The following is a 25854-nucleotide window of genomic DNA, read 5'->3' on the forward strand; positions in this document are numbered from 1 at the left end:
CTTGCACACCTGAACGTGGCTGAAGGTCAGGGCTCCACACAGGGGGGATGAGTCATGCCTGCACCATTCACAGGACAGCCTGGCACTGCTGAGCTACCAAGAACGTGGTCTAAAGCCACACTGCAGACCTTGTGAAGTCTCTACACCCTTCAAAAACCCTCCCACCGACTCATGGTCACCTACAGTCGGTTTTACCCGGAGGGAGGCGCGGTCCAAGGACAGTCCCCATCGGGGAGCCCCCGTGCTGGGCCTCAGGCCCACTGCAGGCAGGGGACAGGGGAAGGCAAGGCAGCGGCTTCCTTGGCCCAGCTCAGGGAACCGGCTGGAGCGCACAGGACAGCTCCCACGAAGGGGGAGGGGGCAGGAGGGAGCTTACCGAATGGCGCCAATCGGACTGCAAGCTCATGGAATCTGTCCTCCCCTCTACAGAGAGGGGTAACCCCTTCACCCGGAGGGCCCCCGATGTTCTGTGAGGAAGAAACCCAGTTTGGTACCTGAATCCCCCTGCTGCCTGGAAAGGTCAGCTATTCAGAACCAGAGCTTTCCTGGGATCCCGGAAGCTGAAGTGCTCAAAGTAAGCAGTACTATCACCTGTGCAATTAATCATGACAGTCCTGGCTCCATCAAAAATGACTTCTTAAAAACTGCAGTGCTTTTAGTATGTATAAAAAGCCTTAAGATGTAAACACCCTTTGATCTTGCAATTCTGCTCTTTGGAACTCTTTGGAAAGCAAAGCCCTGTACAGGGATGCTGATTACACCACTGAGAAACCTGCAAGTGTCCAAAAAAGACCTGGTCACATAAAGTAAGGCAGATCCTGACACAAAATCCACATTGTGGGATTACCTGTTGACATGGAAACATGCCTAAAATTAGGTACAAAAAGCAGATTACAGCCCTTTTGGCTCTCTGAGCAGCACCATGGCGGTCGGAAAGAACAAGCGCCTTACGAAAGGCGGTAAAAAGGGAGCCAAGAAGAAAGTGGTTGGCCCATTTTCTAAGAAAGATTAGTATGATGTGAAAGCACCAGCTATGTTCAATGTAAGAAATACTGGGAAAACACGAGTCATGAGAACTTAAGGAACCAAAATCGCATCTGATGGCCTCCAGGGTCATGTGTTTGAAGTGAGCCTTGCTGATCTGCAGAATGATGAAACTGCATTTGGAAAACTCAAGCTAATTACCGAGGATGTTCAGGGCAAAAACTGCCTAATTTCCGTGGCATGGATCTTACCCGTGACAAAACGTGCTCCACGGTCAGAAAATGGCAGACCATGATTGAAGCTCACGTTGATGTCAAGACTACCGATGGTTATTTGCTTCGTCTATTCTGTGTGGGTTTTACTAAAAAACGCAACAATCAGATTCAGAAGACCGCTTATGCCCGGCACCAGCAGGTCCGCCAGATCCGCAAGAAGATGATGGAAATCGTGACCCGAGAGGTGCAGACAAATGACTTGAAAGAGGTGGTCAATAAATTGATTCCAGATAGCACTGGAAAAGACATAGAAAAGGGCTGCCAATCTATTTATCCACTCCATGATGTCTTTGTTAGAAAAGTAAAAATGCTAAAGAAGCCCAAGTTTGAATTGGGAAAACTCATGAAGCTACATGGTGAAGGTAGTAGTTCTGGAAAAGCTACTGGGGATGAGACAGGTGCTAAAGTTGAACAAGCCGATGGATATGAGCCACCAGTCCAAGAATCTGTTTAAAAATCAGACTTTTAATGGTAACAAATAAAAGACCTTATTTGTGTGGGGGGGGGGAGCAGATTATAAATCAAGTACACATTATGGTCCAATTAAGTTTTGTTTTGTTTTTAAAAACAATGATCAGACATTGAGGATTCTTTTTTTAAATAATTAATTAATTAATTAATTTTTGGCTGTGTTGGGTCTTCGTTTCTGTGCGAGGGCTTTCTCTAGTTGTGGCAAGCAGGGGCCACTCTTCATCGCGGTGCGCGGGCCTCTCACTATTGCGGCCTCTCTTGTTGCGGAGCACAGGCTCCAGACGCGCAGGCTCAGTAGTTGTGGCTCACGGGCCTAGTTGCTCCGCAGCCATGTGGGATCTTCCCAGACCAGGGCTCGAACCTGTGTCCCCTGCATTAGCAGGCAGATTCTCAACCACTGCGCCACCAGGGAAGCCCCCCATTAAGTTTTTTTTAAAGGCATGGATGCAGAGAAAAAGGTATTCTGAGTGATTCATCATTTTATCCATCTATCTATCTATCTATACTTATTGCTTCTGTAGAACCCCAAATTATTTTTTAATTTAAAAAAAAGTAATAGATTTTTCTGGTTGCCCTATCCAAACATCACATAAGATCTTGATATGTGGAATGATATTCAGGAGTGTTCTACAACGAAGATGAATCTCAGATGGCCTAGACAGTGCAGAGAGAGGTTTGTAATGCCACGCAGCCTGAGAGGGTTGGATGGGGAGAGGAGGGGCAGGGGTGGCAGGTTTGAAAAGCCACTTGTGGACTCACTGAGCTGCTGGCAGGTCCACGGAAAGCTGGTACAGACTCGAAACTGATCACCAAGAAGCATCTCAGAAGCTTTCCCCAATCTGACATCAGCAATAAAGTGACTCAAGATTGTTCTATAACCGCACCCAGGAACACAGCAGATCCCTCCCAAACATTCTGGTACATGGAGGCTATTCCTCCCTCCTGTGTCCCCGGCGAGGCCCTTCACTCAGTGGCTACTCCAGCTTCCAATCACAACCACGGGGCTTTTCATTCGATAGCACCTATGGCCCCTCTTGGAGCTCAGATTTAGCTCTGCTTTATTTAGCCTTCTCCCCACTGGACTGACGTCAGACACCCACCCCTAGCTGCACCACCGCCTACTTTGTTCATCACAGATTCACCCACAATGCACTGCACTCAGGGGTACTCATGGTCAGCCTTGACTACCAGCAAGGAGTCAGGGTCAACTCTTTTCTCTCCAGGCCAAGAGTGGCTGGCAAGACAGAAAAGCCCTGCAGCAAGGTCTGAAACAGGTCCACTTTGGATTGAGGAGCTCTACTTCTTGTCCAGGGGTTACAAAGCATCTTCCCCTGCCTGCAGCCCAGAGGGCACCAGACTCCCCAGACCCAAGGCTGCAAACACCAACAAGCCCCTTTCTTTCCCATTCATTAGCCGTGGGTGCTGACACCCCAGGACTAAGCACCGTCCTCCGTCTGGGGGCTCCCTCCTGCCAGAGCTGAGAACGCAGCCAACACACAGCAGCGGGGGCTTCCCCGGTGGCGCCGTGGTTAGGAACCCGCCTGCCAATGCAGGGGACACGGGTTCGAGCCCTGGTCCGGAAAGATCCCACATGCTGTGGAGTAACCAAGCCCACGCACCACAGGACTGAGCCTGCGCTCTAGAGCCCTCACGCCACAACTCCTGAGCCCGTGCGCCACAACTACTTTAGCCCGCATGCCTAGAGCCCGTGCTCCACAACAAGAGAAGCCACCCGCAGTGAGAAGCCCGTGCACCGCAACAGAGTAGCCCCCGCTTGCCGCAACTAGAGAAAGCCCGCGCGCAGCAACGAAGACCCAACACAGCCAAAAATAAATAAATGAATAAATAAATTTATTAAAAAACAAAAACAAAAAAAAACCCCACAGCAGCGGGAAATAGAGTCTGAGCCCGAAAGGAGGCCCAGAATTCCCAGGCACCTGCCAGCCAGGTGAGCGCCAGCGCCGGTGGAAGGGCTAGACGGTTCCAAGCACACCTAACACAAGGGCCAGAAGTACACATGCTGCCTTCTGCAAAACGATACCCCACACTACACAGTGCAAATCCACACAGGGGCTGCCAAATGTGGCTGCAAGTGCTTCCTTCTACCGTTCTGGGGGACGAGCAAGCTCCAGCAGGCTCCCCCACCTGGGTGCCTGACGCTGACGCAAGTCCAGTGGTGACTGGGATGGAAATATGGTCAGGAAGCCACAGCTAAGACCACAAATACAAAGAATGACCACCGATGTTGCCCAAAGAGCGATACCTTTCCACTAAGCTGGACAAAAGTTCATGAGAGGGAAACACAGGAGTATTTAAAATCTGGGGAAATAGTTAAAAACAAGCCTCCCTGGGCACAATGGAATCCTCAAATACATAAACATACTGTATCTAGTTTATGTAAACTCCACATGACAGTATGACCTGAACGTGTATTACAGTCACCGCATGTGCATGTAAGATGAGAAGGATCAAAACAGATTAGATTTTACCTCTACTGAAAACGAAAGATAATGCTCTTAAAAGTCACTGCTTTTAAACACAGCACTCACTTCCCATCCACGAATCAGTTACACTGCACCCTGGACTCCCACCCACACACACACCTCCCTCAGGTCAGCCTGGCACAGCGTCCTGATACCAGGACCTGTGGTTCAACCTCTCAAAACAGGCGTTCAATTTAAGAACACACAGCACTAACCACAGGATCTTACTGCTTAGGATGACTTTCCAGATGTATTAAACATAAACGCAAGGCACGTGCTTCCTCATTGTAAATAAGCTTGTCTTCCTATCCGGATTTTTTCTGTGTATATGTGTTCTACCAATTAACTACTATTGCAGTTTTAATCCTACTTTATCTCTTCTACTTTGTTTTGTGTAAAAGGGGAAAAATGAAAAGCTGGAATCCCTCCATAAATAAATAAATAGATAGATAGGTAGATTGATTGATTTAAGGGGTACAGAGTTTCCACTGGGGGAGAAGAAAAAGTTCAGGAGATGTATAGTGGTTGAGAGACACCTAGAAAATGACCTGGAGAGTTATGTGAGCAAGAAATCAGATTCTCCCCTGTAGAAGCTCCGTGCATCCCCCAAACAATTCGGCCAACCACCAGTGTTTTAAACGTGGATGCTGAACCCACAGGGACGCTGGGGCGTGGGCAGGGATGAACCCCTGTGTGACCGCGGGGAGGCAGCAGGAAGACCCAGGACACACACTGCCTCCCAGCCCCCGCTCATGCCACGACAGCTCCGTGTGCAGCTCAGGGGGTGAGTCAGGAGGGAGGGACAGAGGCAGACAGAGAGACAGAGACAAAGGAGGAACAGCGAGTCGGCTGACCCAGGAGGAAGTGCTCGGTGCTGACTGAGACCGCCGTAGGGCAGGGCACCACGGGCGCCCACGCTCGGGCAGGGCAGGGCCACTTGGGCCCATGCGATGAGTGACGGGCGCCACCTCACATGTCCCCACCTCTGGCCCCCAGGGCAGCCCACCTGAGTCCCCTCTGCCCGCACCGGCCCGGCCCCGCACCCTCACCGGGCTCCCAGCCCCCAGTAACTACGTTTTAAACTCGCTTCCGGGCCTCTGTCTCCAGTCTTTGCCCGCCCACCCTCCCACCAGTCACGCTCGAGTCCCCACGTCTGTGCCCAAGCTGCAGGACCCACTTCCGGACTCACCTCTGCCTGCCCGCGCCTGCACCCAACACTCGTTCCTGGACCACCGGGCGGGCACGTGGACATGGGGTCCCCTGACACCGTCCTGTCCCCAGGGAGCACCCCACCTCCAATCTACCCAGTCCAGAGTCGAGCGGGGCTGCCAGGTAGGGGAAACGGGCTCTGGAGAAGACCCAGAAGTGGTTCCTTTTACTGACAAATAACACCCCCAGGAAAGCTCTTTATTTAAGTTCACTCTCAGTGTGCTTTCCTTTAGACCTGAAACCTCGTGACCACTCATAAATAATACCACCTACTGCACATTCTTGTTATTTATATCACTTTTCCTTTCCTGCACGTTGTTAAGTCTTTGAAGACTGCATGGCGAGGCCAGTTTTCCCTCTGGAAGGAGGCACCTCCACTTTTAAAGGGACAATTCATAAAAAGTGAGGGCTCCGAGGACAAAAGTCCGCATTCCTAAAAAGCCTGCCAATCATAAAATGAGTAACACCCGAATGTATTACAAAACCAGCTCCCCGTGCCAGGTCTCCCCTCTCCCAGCGCACGCCAGTAACAAACAAAAAACACAAGGATAAAGACCTCTTTACAAGAAGAGCCAACACGATTCCATCTGTTAACAAAAACTAACTGTTGCGTTAAAGGTTGCAAGTTCAAACACAATCTGGCCATTGTAAGCAGTGCCTCAGTTTATCAATGTAACAATGACTCTCTTTCAAAGATTGATAAAGCTCTCAGCAAATAACTCGCCCTCCAGCATTTTTAAGATACTTCGCAGGATAAATATTAGCTTGGGACTTGCCTACATGAGAAGTGAAAGCTGCCAAAGAAGCAGTTCTACAAAGAAAAAAAGAAGGAACAGCAGCAATCGGAGGGGAGCAAGCCACCCTGCCCCGGGCCCCTGGGCCCCTGCCCACCCTTCCTGGGCCCCTGACAGGTACTCTGTCTGCAAACCACCCCGGCAGACAGAAAGGACCAGAGAATGGAGTTAATTAAAAGGAGAGATTTTAAGATGACTGTTGGGATGAAAGTGAACAAGGAGCGTTACAGCTTAAATTTGATTTAAACTTAACTTCTTGACAGACAGGTAGGTCGCCTGGGTGGCCAAATGCAGGCAGCCAGGGGAGGGTGGGCCAACACGACGCCCAGGGACCCCGGTCGGTCAGCACCCCCATGGCCAAGTCGGGTGGGCGCGCAGCACAGCTGTGCAGCCAATGCCCACGACTGGCTCCAGATGTTACTCACCCTGACTTCCCCCGGGGGGGCTGTTAGCTTAAAACTCAGCAGGAACTGGATGCAAACTCACAACAGCGGCCGCAGCACAGGGGACGAAGGGATCACCAGGGGACGCGAAAGGCTCCCCGGAAGCAGGTGGCTCAGGGAGTGGCTGCAAAAGGGGTGGGACAGAAGACTCAGCCGGGGTCCCACAGACCTGGACCCCTACATCCTGGCTCCTCAGATGCCATGCTCCCTCCGAGACAGAGCAGGGCAGGCTCAAGAGTCTCTCAGCATCCCACGAGCTAGCTCAAAACACTCCGGAAACAAGCTGAGCTTCTGAACTCGACGGCAGGAAATGGTGCAGAGACGTGGATGCCAAGCCGCTGGTAACAGCTGTGACTCGGACACTCTGCCTGCGGATCCCACACCTGGAGGTGGCCGCCACACCAACACACGGTTTGGGGGATGGAATAATGCCACGATGCATCATGCAGAATAATGCAATGATGCGGAATAACACTGCTGCTTCAGGGCCGTGAAGCAGGACAGGCACCTCTGATTACATTCGGAGAAGACTGTGCTGAGAACTCCCTGGCGAATGGAACCCTTTGTTTGCCTCCATTGCAGAAGATGCGTTGTTCAGGTACTTAGTCCTAAAGGACACAAATCACCAAAACAACCGGGAACCGGCTAACTGAGAATTTAAGTTTGAATGGCCCAGAAGAATAAAAAAGTAATCTAATAACGACGACACCGTCAGTTTTCTGAGGATTTTTACCCAGAATGCTCACTAGGTTAAGGGCCCTACTCAATTGTCAGAACCAAGTGCAGCCTCTCTCTGTCAAGGAAGGTCTGGAGCTGCTGACCCACAACCCTGCCTCCTGCACAGTACCTGCCCCACCACTAGGATGACCAGCGAGGAGGTGTGTAAACAGGTGCTGGAGAGTGGGCATGCGGAGAGCAGGGCGGGCAACTGGACGTCTAGGTGAGGGTTTCCCTCTGACCCTCCCACCCCTACTTTCAGGTGCCTTGAGGGGAGGCGCCCTGGCCTAGACCACGCGGTATCCTGTGTCCGCGCTGCCTGGCCCCCAGCAGCCACGGGGCACGGGGCTCCCAGCAAGAGCAGGACGGTTCGCTCCCTCCACCGCGACCCGCCCTACCCCTCCATGGGGACACCCACGTGTGGACGGCACAACCCAGCGGGCAGGCCTGGGAGGGGGTCAGGCGTGCTGTCCAGAGCCCCAAGGCAGACCGAGGGCGCGCAGGGCTGGGAGGGCAAGAGCTCGAATTCACCCAGGTGGGCCATGGGGCTTCAAGGAGCCTGGAGCAAACGTGAGGACGGACACGAAACTCCTCTGGAAGCAGGACAAGAACCCACAATCGTTGGGCTCCAGGTCAGAGACGGTGGTGGCTTGGAGGAGCCGGACATGGTGCTGCCCTTCCCCCACCCTCAAAGGAGAAACAGGGCCAGGAGGCCAGGGGGATCCGACGACAACGACAGAGACACCTGCCCCTCCTGCCCTCCCAGGTGCCCCCATACCGGGGCTTCCTCAAAGTTCTGAAACCTGGCCGTCTGTCCTGAAGGGACCTGGAGGAGGGCTCTGTGAACCCGCAACAGCCCGACGTGCGTGCTCACCTGTCTCGACCAGAAGAATCTACAGGTGTGCCACATCCCACGCAACCTGTGACCAGTGACACAGTTCCCCTTAGCCTGTGGCCCCTCCTCCCTCCCTAGGCTGGGGGCATCACTCACTCCCCCCTCTCCCGCTGACTTTCCAGGCCCCTTGCTCCTCTGTCCCCAGCACAAGGCGTAGCCAGACTGAGGGGCACCTCAGACATCGTCTCGGCTCAGCCCTCCTGGTACCCCGCCCTCACATCTCCCCTCTGCTGTCCCTCTGCTCTTGCCTTCCTTGCCTTCCAGAGGAGCCAACTTCACCCCTCCTCGCCCAAGGCCCGGGCTGCACGCAACAGAAGACCTCCTTCCCTGTGGAGGTGGCTATGCCTTTGAGCCTGAACAGGCGGCCACAGGTCTGGGGCCTGCGCTAGTCTCCTTCCCTCCTAAGGCTCCAGGGTTACTGTTTGGCCGCCTGGAAGTGGCACAAGCTGGATGAGGCCGGAATGAGAGGTGGCAGAACAGGGTCTGCACAAGTTCAGATGGCCTCCGCCCAATCCAGCGGGGCGGGGCCTGGTGCAGGGGGCCCGGGTCCGGCTCCGCGTGGAACCAGCGCCGGGCGGCCAGCAGGCATTTCTGGCCAGGCTGCAGGTACAGGGCATCATCGGTAAACCACCCAACCACCGGAGCTCTGCTACTTTACAGCTTGCTACATCCGAACTCTACAACCTCTCCACCAAACGACCCTGCACATCCTGAGGTGTATGCAGAGCCTTCTGGGGGCGGGGAGGGTGGCGAGCCTAGGCCCCCCAAGGACATCAAGAGCCTCTATGCTGAGAAAAGCTGGGGGCACTTGGCGCTTCTCCCCATGGGGAGCCAGCAGCAGCCCCCTCCGAGCAGGTCGGTGTCTAAGGTCACAGGAGCTGCCCCCGCCCCCAAGTTTTGGGCCTCCCCCCACCCCCCGCTTCCCGTCCAGTGCCCAGGGACACACGGGAGAGGCAGGCAGCACGGAACACAAACGAGGAAGCCTGCAAGATCTCAGCTTCTCCAGAAATCCCAGGTCAACACTGCTCCCAACTCTTCCTACACTTTTAGGGGGACCCCGGGGCCACGGGACAAAGGGCAGCAAAGGGGCTTCAGTCCCCTCAGCACACAGCTATAGGGATTCTTCCATGATGACCGCTCTGTAGCTTAAAGGCACAGAAGAGGGAGGGCAACGCAGACCCGGACTTGCCCCCCAGTCGAGACCCGAGGCAGAGCAGTTCCAACCCCGACGGCAGCACGAAGTCAGGGGGCAGGCGGATGGCGCAAAGGCGACAGTGCCTGGGGGTCCAGCACCACAGTCCGTGCCAGCCACGCGCGTGTCTACGCAAGGCAGAGCCTCCGCTGTACAAGTCACACACGTGCTGCTTGGACCCTGTGCCCGTTACCAAGGTTGAGAAAGTCAGCCGTGGGACGTCTCTGTGTGGTCTTCGCAGCACAGCCTTGCCTTAACAAGGGCTGAGGTCACACTGCCTTCCCCGGCTTTTGACAACAGCTATATAAGCACTTGCTGTACCCTGAGATTCAGTGATGACAGTGAGCTTCTGCAGTTTAATCGTGAAAATGCTGAGGTTTGTGATCTACGAAGATGCCAGGAGAGCTCGCAGTCGCAGGGGGAGCTGAGAGGCACGGAGCGCGGGCCCCAACGAGGCCGGCTGGCCACAACGACAAAAGCGGCAGGTGGTGGCTTTAGAGGCGGGCGGAGGGGCCCGGCAGGCGCCAGCCAGCTCACGGCATACCCCATCATCCCGGGATGGAAAGTTGGCCAGGGCTGGTGAGGACGTCTGGTGTCTATAAAAATATTCCTCCCGGGGGAGCCTCTGGAAACAGAGACTCCGAGATACTTTCATTCTTTTCCTTATTTGCCGCTCTGAAAAATAAGCCGTTCTTCCTATTCTGAAATGGAATACGGGTCAAAACCTTCTACAGTGAATAGTGACCCAAAGAAAAAGGTCACCAGATCCAAAATATTTCTCGTTTGGCCAGTGGCCCAAAGTAACTCTATTCTGTTTATTTGGTTTCTCTCCTGGGGGATAAAAACCTAATCCAATACACCAAATTGGCCCCTGTTCGTCTAAGTTCTGTAAAGAGGCTGAGGTGCAGGAAGCTTCTCGCTCCCTCTGGCGGGTCCTCCTGGACGCTGCCCCCTCCCCAGCCCAGGGACTCTTCTCTGTCCCCACAGGGCCTCACACGGGAGAAAGTAAGTGCCCACTGAGCCGTGTCTCTCCGGGGCGTCCACCCCACACACCGGCCCCCAGCAAGGCTAACTCCGGAGAACGCGTGACTGGAAAGGCCTGAGAAGAACCAGAAACGGAGCTCAGAGTGGGGCTCAGGGTCACCGTGGCTCCCCAGCAGGGTTCCTTCCACCACCCAGGCCGGCTCCCTCCACCACGTCCACTGGCGTCTCACCATCTCCTCACCATCTCCAGCGAGGGAGAAGGAAACTCGAGTCCCTGCCTTCATCCCGGGTCCTCAGCCCCAGGGCTTCTGCAACAGCAACCGCTGGGACCACACCCAACACCCAAAATCTCAACAGGCCTTCCTGGGTCATGACCCCACTTAACACTCCGAGCTGAGGGCCACAGCCTCACGCCACGGCCGGTCGCTGCCTGGGTTGCAATACAGGCAGTTACCCACGTCTGTTCAACCTTCACTTAAAGCATCGCTGAGTGCCCCCTCCAGGGTGACAGGCCCTGTGCTCGGCCCAGACCACAGCGTGTCCCATTTTTCTGCAGAGGGACCCAATTCAGAGGACTGGACACACACTCCCAGGGTGTAAATCCCACCCGAGCAGCTGATCTTTAAACTCCTGTGAGTCTGCATCTCCCACGGTGCACATCTGTGCCCACGTTCACTGAAGGTATTTCCCAAGGACCTGCACACCCCCAGAAACAAGGCCAGCAAGGCGAGGGGGAGAGGGAGAGGGAGGGGGAGAGGGAGAGGGAGAGGGAGGGGGAGGGGGAGAGGGAGAGGGAGAGGCAGGGGCAGGAGGCACGGCTGAAGGCCCATGACAGAGGCTGGTACAAAACGCTCAAGAGGCAGAGGAAGGAGCAACTGAACGCACAGGTTTGTACACACTTCCTGAGGCCTACCCGAGGGAGCCCAGGATGTGTGCAAATGTGAGATTTTAGTCTTCCCCAAACAGTCCCTGAAGATGCTCCATCAGGAGTTTTAGCAACGCTTCTAGAACCAGTGAGGGGGCTTTTCACCCTCTGATGTCAGTCCACAAGTAGGGGGGTCCACAAGACACTGCTTCTCAGGACACATATGAGGGCTGTCAGGCGGAAGGGGCAGTGGGGAGGGAGGGTGTGAGGGGGTCACATGGAGGGAGGGCCGTGGGGGGCACTTGGGGCCCCCCTTCTGGGCACCTCCTGAGCGAGAGCTGCCTCAAAGGCACAAGGAAGACAGGCCTGGCTCCAGCCCTTTGGCAGCCCCTGGGCTGGGGCCCCAACGCCTCCACCTGTGCCCCCTTCCCAGCCCCCGGGGAGGCAGGAGTCTCAGCTCACCGTCCCTCTGCTTCCAGCTCCCTGACAGAAGGATGGGAATTGGGAACAGACAAGGAGGAACGACGGTGGCTTACAGCAGATGCCCCTCTGCACCCCCGGGAAGCTTCCCGGCGGGGAGCCCCGTGCGCTCACTGCAAACAGACCAAGGCAGAGCGAGGTACGAGCATGCAGGGCTGCAGACATACCTTGCTGCATCTGGAAAAACGCCTTTGAAGTACATTCTCTACCTAAGCCATCTTAAATCCTCTCCAGAATAAGGCAAATATAAGCCAAATAAGTTACAGCTGAAAAGCAAGCGTTTCCCCATTGAGGCACAATGAACACAGTAAACTGCATTAACCTGCACCTGACAGGGCTCCTGCCCCCGCCCTGGACGCCTAATCCGCAGGAGCACTGCCCGTGTCTGCAGCCAGCCAGGAGGCAGCCAGCCAGGAGGCTCCCGCGGTCCCTCAGCAGCAGCCCTCCCCTCCACACCGCTGTCTTCCACCTCGTGCACACCTGCCCCCAGCAAAACAGAAGTCACTCCCCTTTGCAAACTGCTCACACCTGCGTGCAGCCAGCCCCGCTGAGGTACCTTCCCCGCCGGCTGCAGGGGGCGGGGTGCTCCTCGTGATGCTGTAGGGCTCCGCCTTCAGTATCCACCACCCTACACTAAGAACGCCAGAACAGCAAAGCGGCAAACCAGGTCCCAAGACCACTGCCGGATCTGAGGAAGCCACTGTCCTCTCCAGGCCGCAAGCACCGTCCCTCCTCTCCCACTTCCACGAGCTCGGATCCCGCTTAAAGCCACACATGGAGAGCACTGTCATCACAGGAGAAAGGCCTGCAGGGCTGGCAGGAAGCCTGCAATAGACAAGCTATAAACTCAGCACACCTCACTCTCCCTTCAAGACTAATTTTAACAGGGAGAAGACATAACCACAGCTACAAACTTTCCCTTGGGGATATAGTTTACAGCATCATGACTCAGCTGCCCTGACGGCCTGACAGGTGAGGTCACCTGGGTGTGTCACGGGCGTTTTCATGAGTGAGCCACCATCAAACAAGGTCAGGAGAGCTGGATGTGCACCTCGCCCAGGACCACCCTGCCTGGCCTCCCTCCTCCAAGGCCCTCCAAGCCCCCTGAGCCCCCCTGACCACCCCGGGGCTGGCCCCCTTGTTAACCCTGCATGGTGCATCTGGATTTCCAAATTCCTCCCAAGGAACGTGGAACATTCCCAAGGCCAGGATGGCCGAGCTGGCTGAACAGCCAATTAAAGGCAGTTAACTACAAACAGGAAAATTATGTATTTGGTTGAAGAGATTTTTTTCTTTGGGGCACCTGATAAGTCTATCAAGAAAAGACTTCAGGCCGTAAAAGGCTCACTGTGCCACCTCCCAGCACACCACCCTCCAAGGGCTGCAGCAGGCGCAGCTGGGCCAATGGCCGCTGGGCTGGGGGCTCAGACGGGCAGCAGCAGACCAGCTCCCTAAGGGTCCCATGGTGGGTGAGCCATGGCCCCAGGGCTCTTGTGCTGCCCCACCCCGTGCAGGCCCAGGCCCCTCCCAGCTCCCAGAATTCCAACTCTCCCAACCGGATCACAACTTGTGCGTACAGGCCGGCCGCTCCCTCGCCCCGACCCCAAGCTAGTCCCCCACCCCCCGGGGCACTGGGGAACCAGCTCCCACCCAAGGAACCAGAAGCTCACTTCTGTTCACAGCCCGCCCTATTCCACGGCCCCTGCCAGGACGCGGAGCCAAGCGTACCGCACAGCCCAGCTGCCGTCCCCCTGCCGTCCTCCTCCAGCACCACCTCCCTCCGCTCCCGCCCAGCTCGGCCCGATGTCCCTGCGCCCAGGAGTGTTGGCTCTGCCACTGCACGAAGGCACGCGCTCCAACACCCAACCCAGGAGTGGATGGCCCCCGGAAGGCCCGATTTCCCATGCGATCTCATCCCTTCCTCTCGGGAGCCGGCAAGTCTCTCCACAGATACTGGGTCTTCAACTGCTTCGTGCGGGTGCAAAACTGTAGCTGAAACTCTGCAAGTACTTCCTAGGCGCCAATTACTCTTGCAGATGTTTTCTATATGTGCACTCACTCCATCCTTACAACAGCTCAACGCGGTGAATACTATTCTTAGCCCCAATTTACGGACGAGAAAACTGAGGCACTAGAGGTCACTTGTCCAGAAGGATGCTAAGTGGTGGGCACACAGGAACAGCAGCCCTGCCAGCGGCGCCACCTCCCAGTGCTGTTATGAGCCAATCAACAGTGTTGCTAGTGGGCTGGGAGAGACAGCAGGAATCAGAGGGGAGAGGCGAGAGCCCCATCCTGGTCTTGCTTTTTCGTGGGAATCCTCCTCCTCCAAACGAAGAGGTCAGGCAGGCAGCTGGACACGGGTGTCTAGAACCGCGGCTCGCTCACGGGGTGGGCCAGGCGGTGAGCGCGCACACACTTTGGAAACGTGGCGTGAAACGGCGCAGAGCGGCTGCTGGGTGGGAGGTGGGGAGCGGGCGAGGGCTGTGCTTGCTCCTTTCAAGGAAGAAATTAAAACCTGGCCTGATCAAAAGTCTTAGTTTAAAACAACCTTTACTTCACCTTTCACACACAATAACAGCCATTAGCGTGAAGCATAAAGTCACAAAGATGTGATTTGACTTGTGGCTTCCCATCAAGATAGGATTCTAATCTTTAGGGCTGCAGATGGTAAGAGATTGCTGAGAATTATCAGAAACTGCTGTGCTTCCTTTTCTGAAGAGTATGCAGAGGTGATTTGATAAGCGGGTGGGACTCTGGGTTCTTCCCCACTTAGAGGAGGTGGGCTGGAAAGGATCACACATCCTGTCTCGAGAAAAACTAAGTGGCCCAGTGGTAGAGACAGGGGTGGGCGGGGTGGGAGGGGGTCCCGGGTGGGTCTGGGCTCTGCAGAGGGGGCCCGGAGGAGGCTGGTGGTGAAGGCCGGAGGAAACCCCAGGCCCTCCTGCTCTGCCAGGCAAACAGGCTCAGGGCAAAGCAGGCCCCTGAACTGGGAGCCAGCCCAGCACCTTCTCTGCGCAGCAGGCCCAGGACACAGGGGCACCAACGGGAGCCTGGCACTGCAGCTTCAGACCTAAGAAACACGCTGTCCCTCACGTTATCAATGAAAAGGAGCTGGTGGGGGACTGGAATCCTAGACATCCCCCCAAAGAACTTGAAATAAAATACACATTCCTGGTGGCACAGTGGTTAAGAATCCGCCTGCCAGTGCAGGGGACACGGGTTCGAGCCCTGGCCCGGGAAGATCCCACATGCCACGGAGCAACTAAGCCCATGCGCCACAACTACTGAGCCTGCGCTCTAGAGCCCGCGAGCCACAACTACTGAGCCCGCACGCCACAACTACTGAAGCCCGTGCACCTAGAGCCCGTGCTCCACAACAAGAGAAGCCACCGCAATGAGAAGCCCGCGCACCACAACGAAGAGTAGCCCCCGCTCGCCGCAACTAGAGAAAGCCCGCGCGCAGCAACAAAGACCCAATGCGGCCAAAAAAAAAAAAAAAAATACACATTACGATATTAGACTCTGCTATACATATTACATACATATAATGTGTATTATGTACAGTACGTTATACTATACAGTTAAATAATGTCATAATAGATAACTTGCTATAACATAATACACACACATATGAGAGAGTATACTGTACTATAACGTTACACCTTATATAAATGAATACATCCGTCTCGCGGTACCCATGAGGGACTGGTTCCAGGACTCCCCACAGGTACTCGAGTCCCTTACACTATAAAACTGCATGGTGTGGTCGGCCCTCCATATCTGTGGATGGGAAACCCGCAGGCGCGGGGCGGCCCGCTCTCCAAGCCACGGCCACATCCACCTCTGGGATTAACCACATAAGGAGCAGCGCAGACAGAGGTCTAACCCAGCACCCCTCTTGAGCACTTCCCGGCACTAACACCAAGGTCCCGCGAGTGGCAGCTGTGAGCCTGACCCTTCCACCTCGGCTTAGCTTGGGCTGGGAATTCCACCCGCCACCCAATGTGACATTGCTCAGTTCTCTTGGACAACCTTGACTCTCGGAGGCTCTTGCTGCTAATTTTAACTACGCTACATTCCCCACAAAGTGAACTGGAGCATCCCAATGTCACTGTCATGACAGCATCCTACAGCCGCTCTAACTGGCGCTCGGACCACGGCTTTCAGACTCTCCAGTGCCACTGACGGACCCCGAGTGCAGTGGGCCATCGTCCCGCATCCAAGTCACAGCAGCCGGGAAACACCTCGAGCCACCGCCCTCGGGGCTGACCTCTGGCACTGCCTCTCGGGGAGCGCCAGCCGCTCCAGGTGACAGACCAGGCAGCCCACCATGCAGGGCCCTCCACCAGGGCCCGGGGGACCATACTCGGGGGTGTCAGGAGACCCATGAATCCTCCCTAACACACACAAAAGACGGTGTCTTTTTGCATTTTTGAGAGAAAGAGGTCCATAGCTTTCAGCAGAGTCTCAAAGGAATCCATGACCCCAACCAGGTGGAGGGAAGGAGGAGGGAAGTAGTCACTCAGCTGCTCAGAGGGATTCTTGCTGCGATATGGCTGTTGCATCATCTTCTCATGATTTTTTAAAGTCAGTCCTTCCTTTTGTAATTTCCTTTAGAATTTAGTTGCGCAATTTAGGTTCAAACAAACAAACAAAAAAGGCAGATAGAAACAAAGAAAAGTAGAAAGATCAATTCTAAATTTAGGAAAACCGACAAGGGCCAGCCCAGATTACTGCGGAGCTGAGAATTTTCTGGAGCGCGCACACACACGCACACGCACACACACACACGCACGCGCACACACACACACGGTGACATCAGAAAGTAAAGATCAAACCACAATTTCTACAATTGATCCTAAAGGAAGACACAAAAATACAAACCACTGTAAGTAAAACGACTGTCATTCTGTCAAATGAAGTAAAGTCAGCCTGGCGAGCCCTGATGTCTGGACTGGAGTCCTGGATAAATGTTATTTACTTGGTTCGCCAGGGCGATAATGAGCTTGTTTTGAACCTTCTGTGTATTGTATTAGCTCATTCATTTTGAAAAGTAACCCAGGACAGGGCAAGCTGGGGAGGCACAAGTGAGAAAAAACAGGTCAGCAAAACACTGGTCTCACATTTCATAACCAAACACGAGCTGTACTCCAGATAATACCTTAATCTGATCTGCACTTAAACGTGGGGTCTGGGCATTGCCCATCTCCCTCAGACCCAGAGAACAGTCCTGCTCTTCCCTTGGTGCCCGGCTCCAGAGCCGTCCACCAGGCGCTGGGACCACGGTTCAGACCGCGATCCAGCCCAGGCTCTCCTCCCTCTTCCAGCCCCTCACTGTACCCCCAGCGCATGTGCATCACGGGGCTCAGGCTGCCCTCAAGATGCTCCAAAGCTGCCCTGCACACAATGGAGCCCATCTGCAGCCCCGGGAAAGGAGAAAGTGGCCTGTGCACAAGGGGCCTGAACCCCCCAAGCCCACTGGGGGGCCTGGGTTTCTCAGCAACACTGCCAAGACCCCAACTTACCATAAAACCCACAGCTGTCAGCTCCCATGCCAGGCAGCAGAAGGCTGGTCCCACATGCAGGCGCACTCTGCCCAGGGGCAGAACAGGAGAGCCGAGGGCACTGGGCTACCAGGCTCCCGCCCTGACAGGTCACCACTGGTTAACCAGGGCCCCCTGTGGAAGGCCACCCCGTCTCCTACAGACCCCTCCCCTCGCATGGCTCTGGTCACTCCTCCTCCTGGTGCCCCTTGGCCCAGGGGTGGCTTCCAGAGGGGCTGCTGTGGTCCCGGAGCCCTGCCCACCCCTTTGTATGGTCCTAACTCTCCTGGCTCTGCCTGTGGAGGCCACCTGCTTCCTGCCACCAGCAGGATGAGAACCATACATCCAGAGTACCCCTCCATGACCCTGACACACATGCGGTCACCCCGGGGCACGGAAGTTGGCAATGGCAAATCCCCGAGACCTCCACACAAGTATGAAGGAGGGACTCTCTGAAGTTCTTGATCAATTTGTTATCAAGACAAAACCCATCAGCCTTGAAACTGACCCTCAGCTGCAAGACAGTAAGTAGGAAGTGCAAGCAGATTCTGAGGCCTGCGTGCCCTAAGGGCCCAAGATACACGTGACTCATCAGAACTGGGTTCACACACGTACGTGCAGCCACTCGGGTCAGTGGCGAGGAAAACAGAACCTAAAGGCAACTCCACATAAACTGGACATGTAGGCCCTATTTAATGCAAATTAGCAATTCACTGTAAAGACGGCAATTTACTTATATCACACCCACAACGTGGAAAAAACGCATGGCGCTCTGCAAAGTACAGGATGGAACCACAAAGGCACCACTGCTGACGGCCACATGTGCTCCCTTCTGACTTCCAGGGGTGGGGAGGCAGTTATGCTAGGAAATGAACACTGTGCTGCAGGCATAAAACAGTCTTGCAATTTAAAAAAATACACGTAAACCTAGACAAGATCTTCCTGAAGTGAAAATCTGCAGAAGAAAAAGTGAGAATGAATGGTTTGCAAAAAGGTTGAGAAATTCTGGTTTGGGGCTTAAGACGAGATTGTGGCAAAAATAAGAACCGTCCAGGCCAGACTCTGACCAGGAAGACCCTGAGCCCGAGGGCCTGGGTCCCAGGTCTGGGGGCCCGTCCCCCGCACCCGGCCACCACCAAGGCGTTCCACCAGGCCAACAGGCACGGCCTGCTTCCACCCTCAAAAACAGGCAGTGGGCAGGTGAGTCGGGGTCGCTGGACGCACGTCTCATGCGCCCACTACAAAGGTAGGGACCTGGGTCGGCCTCTGCCCACCGTCACCTCCCTCGCCAGCCCAAGAGCTCATGGATGCGGACTGAGGAGGCGGCCGGGGAAGAGGACAGACAGCACGGGGAGCGAGGGGAGGCACCTGCCAGCGCCGGTCCCGAGACCCCATCCCAAGGGGCAGCAGAGGGAGGGCAGGACAGGCTGGGCCTGACAGGCAGGTAGGGCACAAGGTCCCTGCTGGTCCAAGGCAGGACCTGCGGAGCCCCGAGGGGCTTCTCCAGCTAAAGCGCTCATCAGCACTGGTCCTCTTAGCGACCAGCCATGACTCTAGGACTCCCACTGTGGGGACAGCCATGCTGTGATGTGACAATCCACACCCCACACAAGGGTTGGAACCCAGCAGGACCCCATGGGGGCCTTCCTGGGGCTGGCCTAGCCCCATATCCTACCCCCATATCCTCTGCTGTAGCTCCTCTCTAACTACCTAGATAACAATATCTGATGCACATTTCCTGAGTTGTTTTACAGATGTGAAAACACCCCACCAAATGGAAGATGTCAACTACTTGATGACCATGAGCACACAGCCCCCAGGCCTCCTAAGAGCCTAAGGACTGGTAATGTTAAACCCTGCGACCCCGCCCTGTTACCTCACCATCAGCCAATCAGAGAACTGTGCACAAGCTGATAACACACCCTGTGACCCCCTCCCTCACCTGGCTTTTAAAAATGCTCTGCTGGGGACTTCCCTGGTGGCGCAGTGGTTAAGAATCCATCTGCCAATGCAGGGGAAATGGGTTCAGGGGAAACGGGTTCGAGCCCTGGTCTGGGAAGATCCCACATGCTGCGGAGCAACTAAGCCCGTGTGCCACAATGACTGAGCCCGCGTTCTAGAACTACTGAAGCCCACGCACGTAGAGCCCGTGCTCTGCAACAAGAGAAGCCACTGCAGTGAGAAGGCCGCGCACCGCAACGAAGAGTAGCCCCCGCTCGCCACAACTAGAGAAAGCCCGCGCGCAGCAATGAAGACACAACACAGCCAAAAAAATAAATAAAAATAAATTTAAAAAAAGAAAAATGCTTTGCTGAATTGGGGAGCTCGGGGTTTTTAAGGCGTGAGCCACCTGTTCTCCTTCAATGGATGGCCCTGCAATAAACCTTTCTCTGCTCCAGACTCCGACGTTTCAGTTTGGTCTCACTGTGCGTAGGGCACCTGGACTTGCGCTAATGTGGGAGCTTGCTGAATGTGAGCTGGCACCAGCCATGACCTCAAGGGACACCACATGGCACACACGAGGTGAACAGGACTGCCCCCAAGGCCCTGGCTTAGAAGAGGACAGGTCAGCCTGGAGAGGAGGGCCACTCCAGGGCCCCATGTGGACCTGCTCCAAAGACTCCGAGGACACCCAGGCATCCGCACGATGCCAGCTACTCCCCGCCCAGGCTGGCCAGCTGTTTGCTGAGCACCTCCCAGGGGCCGGGCCATACCCAGGCCTCCCTGGCTTAATCCTCCAGGGCGCCCCCAGCAGCCCGGTTCACAGGTGAGGAGCATGAGCAGGGTAAGGGGTGGGTAGGGACCCGGGTCACCCCGCAGAGCAGGGCACAGGCCCGCAGGCTCCACGCTGAGGCCTCGCACATGGGCTTCAGGGGGGCCACCAAGCCTAGATGTCTGTCTTCTGCTGGCAAGGGGGCTGGCGTCCCAGGAAGCGAAGCAGGACTGGGCCACCACGCAACAGCCAGGAGAGAAGCCTCTGTCTGTGCCGGGGCCACAGGTCGGAGTGCGAGTGAGCCGCACAAGACAGCGGGGAGACAGCATGACCCAGGAGCAACCAGGGAGCGTGGACTGGCCACAGAGGGCCCTTGGGTGCTCCAGGGCTTACGGACATCCTGAGCCCCATTGGTCCATGACAATTATGCCTGTTTCTGGGCAGGGGCCCTGAGGCTCACAGAGGTTAAGTAGGGCGTCCCGAGTCCCAGAGTCCTAAGGGAGGCTGAGGGGTCCAGTCTCTGCAGGACCTGGTGCCTCACTGCCTCGGGCCTCAGCCTCCTCACTGCAATCAACTGGCAGGTACCACCCAAGGCTGGTGCTCGGCCAGAATTCCCTGAGTCCCAATTTCCAGTTAGGTGAGCTGTGGCCAGTCCCTCGATCCCATTATTAAAGATAAGAATATCTCACTTCCCTGGTGGCACAGTGGTTGAGAATCCGCCTGCCAATGCTGGGGACACGGGTTCGAGCCCCGGTCCGGGAAGATCCCACATGCCGCGGAGCAACTAAGCCTGTGCACCACAACTACTGAGCCTGCGCTCTAGAGCCCCCGAGCCACAACCACTGAGCCCATGTGCCACAACTACCGAAGCCCATGCCCCTAGAACCCGTGCTCTGCAACAAGAGAAGCCACCGCAATGAGAAGCCCGCATACCGCAACAAAGAGTAGGTCCCACTCACAACTAGAGAAAGCTCACGCAGAGCAACGAAGACCCAACACAGCAATCAATCAATCAATCAATCAGTAAATAGAAATGGGGATAACAACTCATCAAGGGCTGTTTTAAGTTTAAATGTTATCAGAAGCTGTGCGTGAAAGCTGCCCAGCACTCAGCAGGTACCAGGTCAGACGGAGCCCCTTCTCGTCCCCCACACCTGCTGCCCTGCGATAGATTCCGTGGCAGAGAAGCTGGTCTGGAGCAGCCACCTTCCCTCGGGGACCTGGGGGGTGTGCAGGCTTCACCAAGCAGCTGCAACTTCAGTCTCATCTCCTGAGCTGCCCAGGAGCCCCGGCCACAGCAAGAACACGGGGACCCTGAGGAGGGGAGACTGGAAACCAGGCCAGGAGAGCAGCTGGGTGGGTGGGGAGGGACACGCACTGACCGGGGCAGGGGGCTTGGTCGATCCATGAGCAAACGCACTTAAGCCACGTCTAATCCATGTGCTTCGATGGGCACGTGCTGATGACTCCTTTCCATCAGCCGAACCGCAGCGGGCAGGGCACAGCGGGGCCCCACAGATGCCACTCGCAGCACAGCGGGGCCCCACAGATGCCACTCGCGGCACAGAGGAAAGGATCTGAGAAGTTCAAGGACTCCGTGTCGGCCAGCAGCACATCTTGCCCCGTCCCCTGGCTCTGGTGCAGAGGCCCTGGCCCTCCCAGCAGTCCAGGCGGTCAGGCTCCGGCAAGGGCAGCACCATCCAAGCTTGGTGGTGCCTCCTCTCCGACCACATCACTGTGGCAACCCAGGCGGGGTCGTCACTTATGAAAATAGATGTAGTTGAAGGGGCATCCCATCTCCACCATCCAAAGCAGCAACTGCGTCCTCAGGCCCTGACAGTCAGGCTTTATTTCTTCCTGAGCCAGCTATAAGAGCCTCCACCTTCCAAGAAGCCCTCCCTGAATAGGCTCACCTGAGGATGATAATAATTACCTGGTGTGTTCGGCCAGCACAGTCATCACTCTTGTTTGTGTATTATTCTTCAGCTGTCACCTCTCTGCTTAGGCTAAAACTGCTTTTGCATCTCCCACTGTCCCTAGCAGATTTTCTAACAGAGGCATTCAATCCCGAGATAGAATTCCAGATGGACTCCTTAAGGCCTCTGGGCCTCAGTTTTCTCATCTATACACCGGGGATACCACCCCTCCCGTGCAGAGTGATCAGCAAATTCAGAAGTTAACTCGGAATCCAGGTGGCACCTCGCACAGAACCCGGCCCACCGTCCATACTCACAGGTGCCTGACAAAGATGCCTGGGGGGATCCTGGGGGCCGTGAGGACCCCATAAACACTCAGAGAGGATGGGTGATGCCCCAGCACACCAGTGCCACCAGGCGACCCGTTCATCAGAGCTAATAACAAGAGCCCCCCAGGCTCAGCTCACATGGTGGCCTCGCTAAGAATGCGGATTCTTCCCTGTACAATCCACGTGGCGATTTAGAAAGTATGACTGCTACAGGTGCCCCCGCCCCTACCTGGGTCAAGTGCACCCAGGACCCCCACCAAAAGCGAACGGGTCGGCAGAGGGGCAGGAACGTTCCTGCAGCCCTCACGGGAGCCCGCCTGGCAGTGGGGCAGGTGGTGCTGTGCGGGGGGCGGGCCTGGAACCCCAGGCCACGTCCGCAGGGCTCCAAGCCCAGGTCCAGCTGTGTGGACAGGAATAAATCCCCGGATGGACAGGTTCTGAGGGGGCCTCCTTAATATGGAGGAAGTCCATATTAAACTTGTTAAAACTCTCCCCAAACCATATGGTAGCCAGGCAGACGGTACGGCCTGCACTCACTGGGCTTCCAGGCTCTCCCAGCCCCTCGAGACTGAATCAAAGGCCTATCTGAACTTCACAACCACAAACTGCCACCTTCCACGGGGCTCTCAGCCACAGGGCTCTTCTTATCGGCGCACAGCCTCTGCAGAAGTTGCTCAAACGGTCAGGAACTAACCAAGGACTGATAGCTAGCCGGTGACACTGCCCGTCCCTGAGCCCTGGCCGGCGGTGCCCCATCTACCTGCACCTCCAGGACGCCGCACAAGCCTTCTGTCTCTTCTCACCGTCTGCTGTGTTAGTGTGACTGCCACCGGCTTGTTCACTTGTTGAAAAAATGGTCCCAATTTTATTTCGCATTTGGTGAGTGTTAAATATTTCACTCTGTGGAAATGTACTGATATTTTCCACACGTAGTCACAGCACTGAAGAGAAAACCATGATCCCCAAACTTCAGAAACACGTACAATCATCTGGGTGGATGCGTCCCGCGCCCCCAGGGCTCACGGTGCCATGGAGGAGACCCAAGACCTCGGGCCCAGCACCCCCATGGGTGAGCTGCAAGCCTCAGCTGCTTACTGTGTGGCTTCAGGCGAGTCGCTTAACCTCTCTGTGCCTCCTTTTCCTCTCTAAAATGCAGCACAGACCTGGCCGGGTTGTTAGAGAAAGAGCCGAGTGCTCTGCACAGGACCCAGCCCTCCATATGTTACTTCTCCGGGCCTGCTAAGTGCCAGGAACAAATATGCATTATGCTCCCCAGGTTCTAACACAGAGGCTGAAGCTCCGAGCCGTGGGCGGCTTCTGGGCCAAGGTCACCAAGCCAGGGATGGCATGGGCTCTACGGGCTCTACGACGTTTCTGCTGCAGAATAAGGCACAGGGCCCCTCCGGATCATCTTAAGAATTAAGAACACTTTCAACATCTGAATAATTCAAGGATGAGCTAGCTAGACATGTTTTAGACAGCCCTGAGCTTTGTCTCAGCTGCCCTGTCCCACTAGGCTCGCTGAGAACCTGGCCCACCGTCTGGCAAATCCAAGAAAAGGGCAGCCTCAACCCCACAATCCTCCCCAGCACCAAATCGCAGCTGCCCTCGGTGGGCACCCGGAATGACGGAGAAGCAGTGCTGGAGGCCCCCGGAAGGTCCAGCTCCAACCAGCAGAGGGCCTGATGGGGAGGCTTTTTGTCCACCAAGCTTTTAATGCGACAGTTTTACGTAAGTGACATGAAAAAGCCACTAACGGTGACTCTAGTATCCCAGTTCCCCCAGCACGACATGCACACTGAACCCCACTGTGCAGGGTCACCTGGGCACCCTGATCTCCCGTGAGCAGCCCAGGCCTGTCTCTAAGCCCTTGTTGTAAGGGCCTTAATCCTTGATTTTAGCATCAAGGCCCAAAATGCCAAGGAAGTGTAAACTGGGATTTATGCGCAGAGCTCAATGGAGGCTTCTCACCCCCCCCCCTCCACAGGGCGGGTGAGGCTGCGTGGCCTGGCCCATCTCCTCACTACCTGGATACACCCCAGGATCCCTGGCACGTGACCCCACCTTCACTTATCTCTAGAAACAAAGGCTCTGCCTCACAATCTGAGGACCCATGTTGTCCACATTCAACGTGAAGCATTCCTAAGTGGATTGCTAATGGCTGGATCTGAGGACAAACGATGGTAGGACTTCAAGCTGACCCCCGTGAGCAAAAGCCCACAGAGCTGGGCGAGCAGCCTTGCCTTCCTCCCCACCACGTGCATTAGCAAAGACCCCTGGTGACTCAGGATCTCTCGTAGGTCACAGGCTATCCCCCAACACCACGTTCTACAGCCTTCGAGCCAAAGCACTTCCTGTTTCAGGGCGTGAAGGCAGAGCAGTCTGTTGTCGTTTAATTACTAAACTTGCTTTCATATCCAATTTCAATTGGCTTTTAGGCTAAACACAGTAAGGGTCCATGCTTTGAGAGCATCTCCAGCTTAGCTAAGAGAACACCAGCCCAGGACTTTCAAGCATCTCTGAGGAAGGTTTGGGAACTAACACCAACCTCACTCGCTTCTCAGGGAGAGAGGCCCCACTTCCACAAACCCCGACCTGTCAGGCGCCCCTGTACCCCCAGGGGCCCTCCCCCAGCCCAGGGGCCCTCGCCCTGGAGACCAGCAAAGAGCCCGCTCTCCTCCCTGCAGACACACTCACTGCGGCCGGAGCCGGGAGCCGGGAGCCGGGAGCCGGAGCCAGGAGCCGGGAGCGGGGAGCCGGGGGCCGGGGGCCGGGGGCCGGGGGCCGGGGGCCGAGGGCCAGGAGCCGGGCAGAGCAGGCCGACAGGATCCCCGCAGGGCCAACGAAAACCTCTTTAACTCAAAGCACTATTCCAGAGGCTTAAATTTTAACCCAAGCAAATAAAAATGCATTGCCACTAACCAAAATGCGCACACTTATGAGCTGTATTGTCTTTTGCCCTTTAACTCAGTCCATCTAGGAAACATGCAATCAAATATTCAAGTACACATGGATCAGCACGGACGCCACCATTTAGTGACGTAGTGGCAGATACTCTACCCCTCCATCCACCGAGCACGGTAAGGTGACAGAGCAGCACCTTCAGGCATGTGTGCAAACGCAAAAGCGTCCTCAGGGTTCTCAGGTGTGGGTGACTTTCAGAGTCTGAGTTCACAGATCCTCAGCGCTGAACTGCCTGTGACACGGCCGGTGGTGAAGTCCCAGCCCCAGTGCCTGCCCCCTCCACCAAGGTCACCTTCACACTCTCCCTTCCTCAGTCCCTGTGGTGGGGTGTACCTGGCATCAAGGACAGGTGGGTAATTCCTTTAATTGAGGCACCTTAAAGGGACCCTCCCCCCCCACACCCAGCTAGCTCTTTAAGACACGCTCTGCCAATGTTTTTATTTTGTACGTCCAGTAATTATAAAGATCAACAATACATTTCTGCTTCTGTGACCAATTCTGCACTGACAATATTTACAGTGACAAAAAATTCTTCTGGATTAACACAGCCTCACGATCACAGAAATGTTTTAAATTGCGGTTTATGTGTACTCTGGT

The 25854-nt window shown here is 55.5% G+C and overlaps 1 protein-coding gene and 1 pseudogene across 3 annotated transcripts in view; one reads left to right on the forward strand and one right to left on the reverse strand.

Annotated features, from left to right (window-relative positions):
- Positions 1-25854, reverse strand: part of SLC45A4 (solute carrier family 45 member 4) — a 75563-nt gene that overhangs the window by 44960 nt on the left and 4749 nt on the right. Inside the window, exon 1 of one of the 3 annotated variants that reach the window (XM_061171775.1) lies at positions 6642-6692. The exons of the other annotated variants lie outside the window; for them this stretch is intronic. The gene's annotated coding sequence lies outside the window, so the exon portion shown is untranslated. Of the gene's footprint in view, positions 1-6641; positions 6693-25854 lie in introns of those variants that run through there. 3 annotated transcript variants of the gene reach the window in all.
- On the forward strand, positions 923-1725 carry LOC133077120 (small ribosomal subunit protein eS1-like; annotated as a pseudogene).

Source organism: Eubalaena glacialis, chromosome 17, assembly GCF_028564815.1.
Source record: "Eubalaena glacialis isolate mEubGla1 chromosome 17, mEubGla1.1.hap2.+ XY, whole genome shotgun sequence".
NCBI lineage: Eukaryota > Metazoa > Chordata > Mammalia > Artiodactyla > Balaenidae > Eubalaena > Eubalaena glacialis.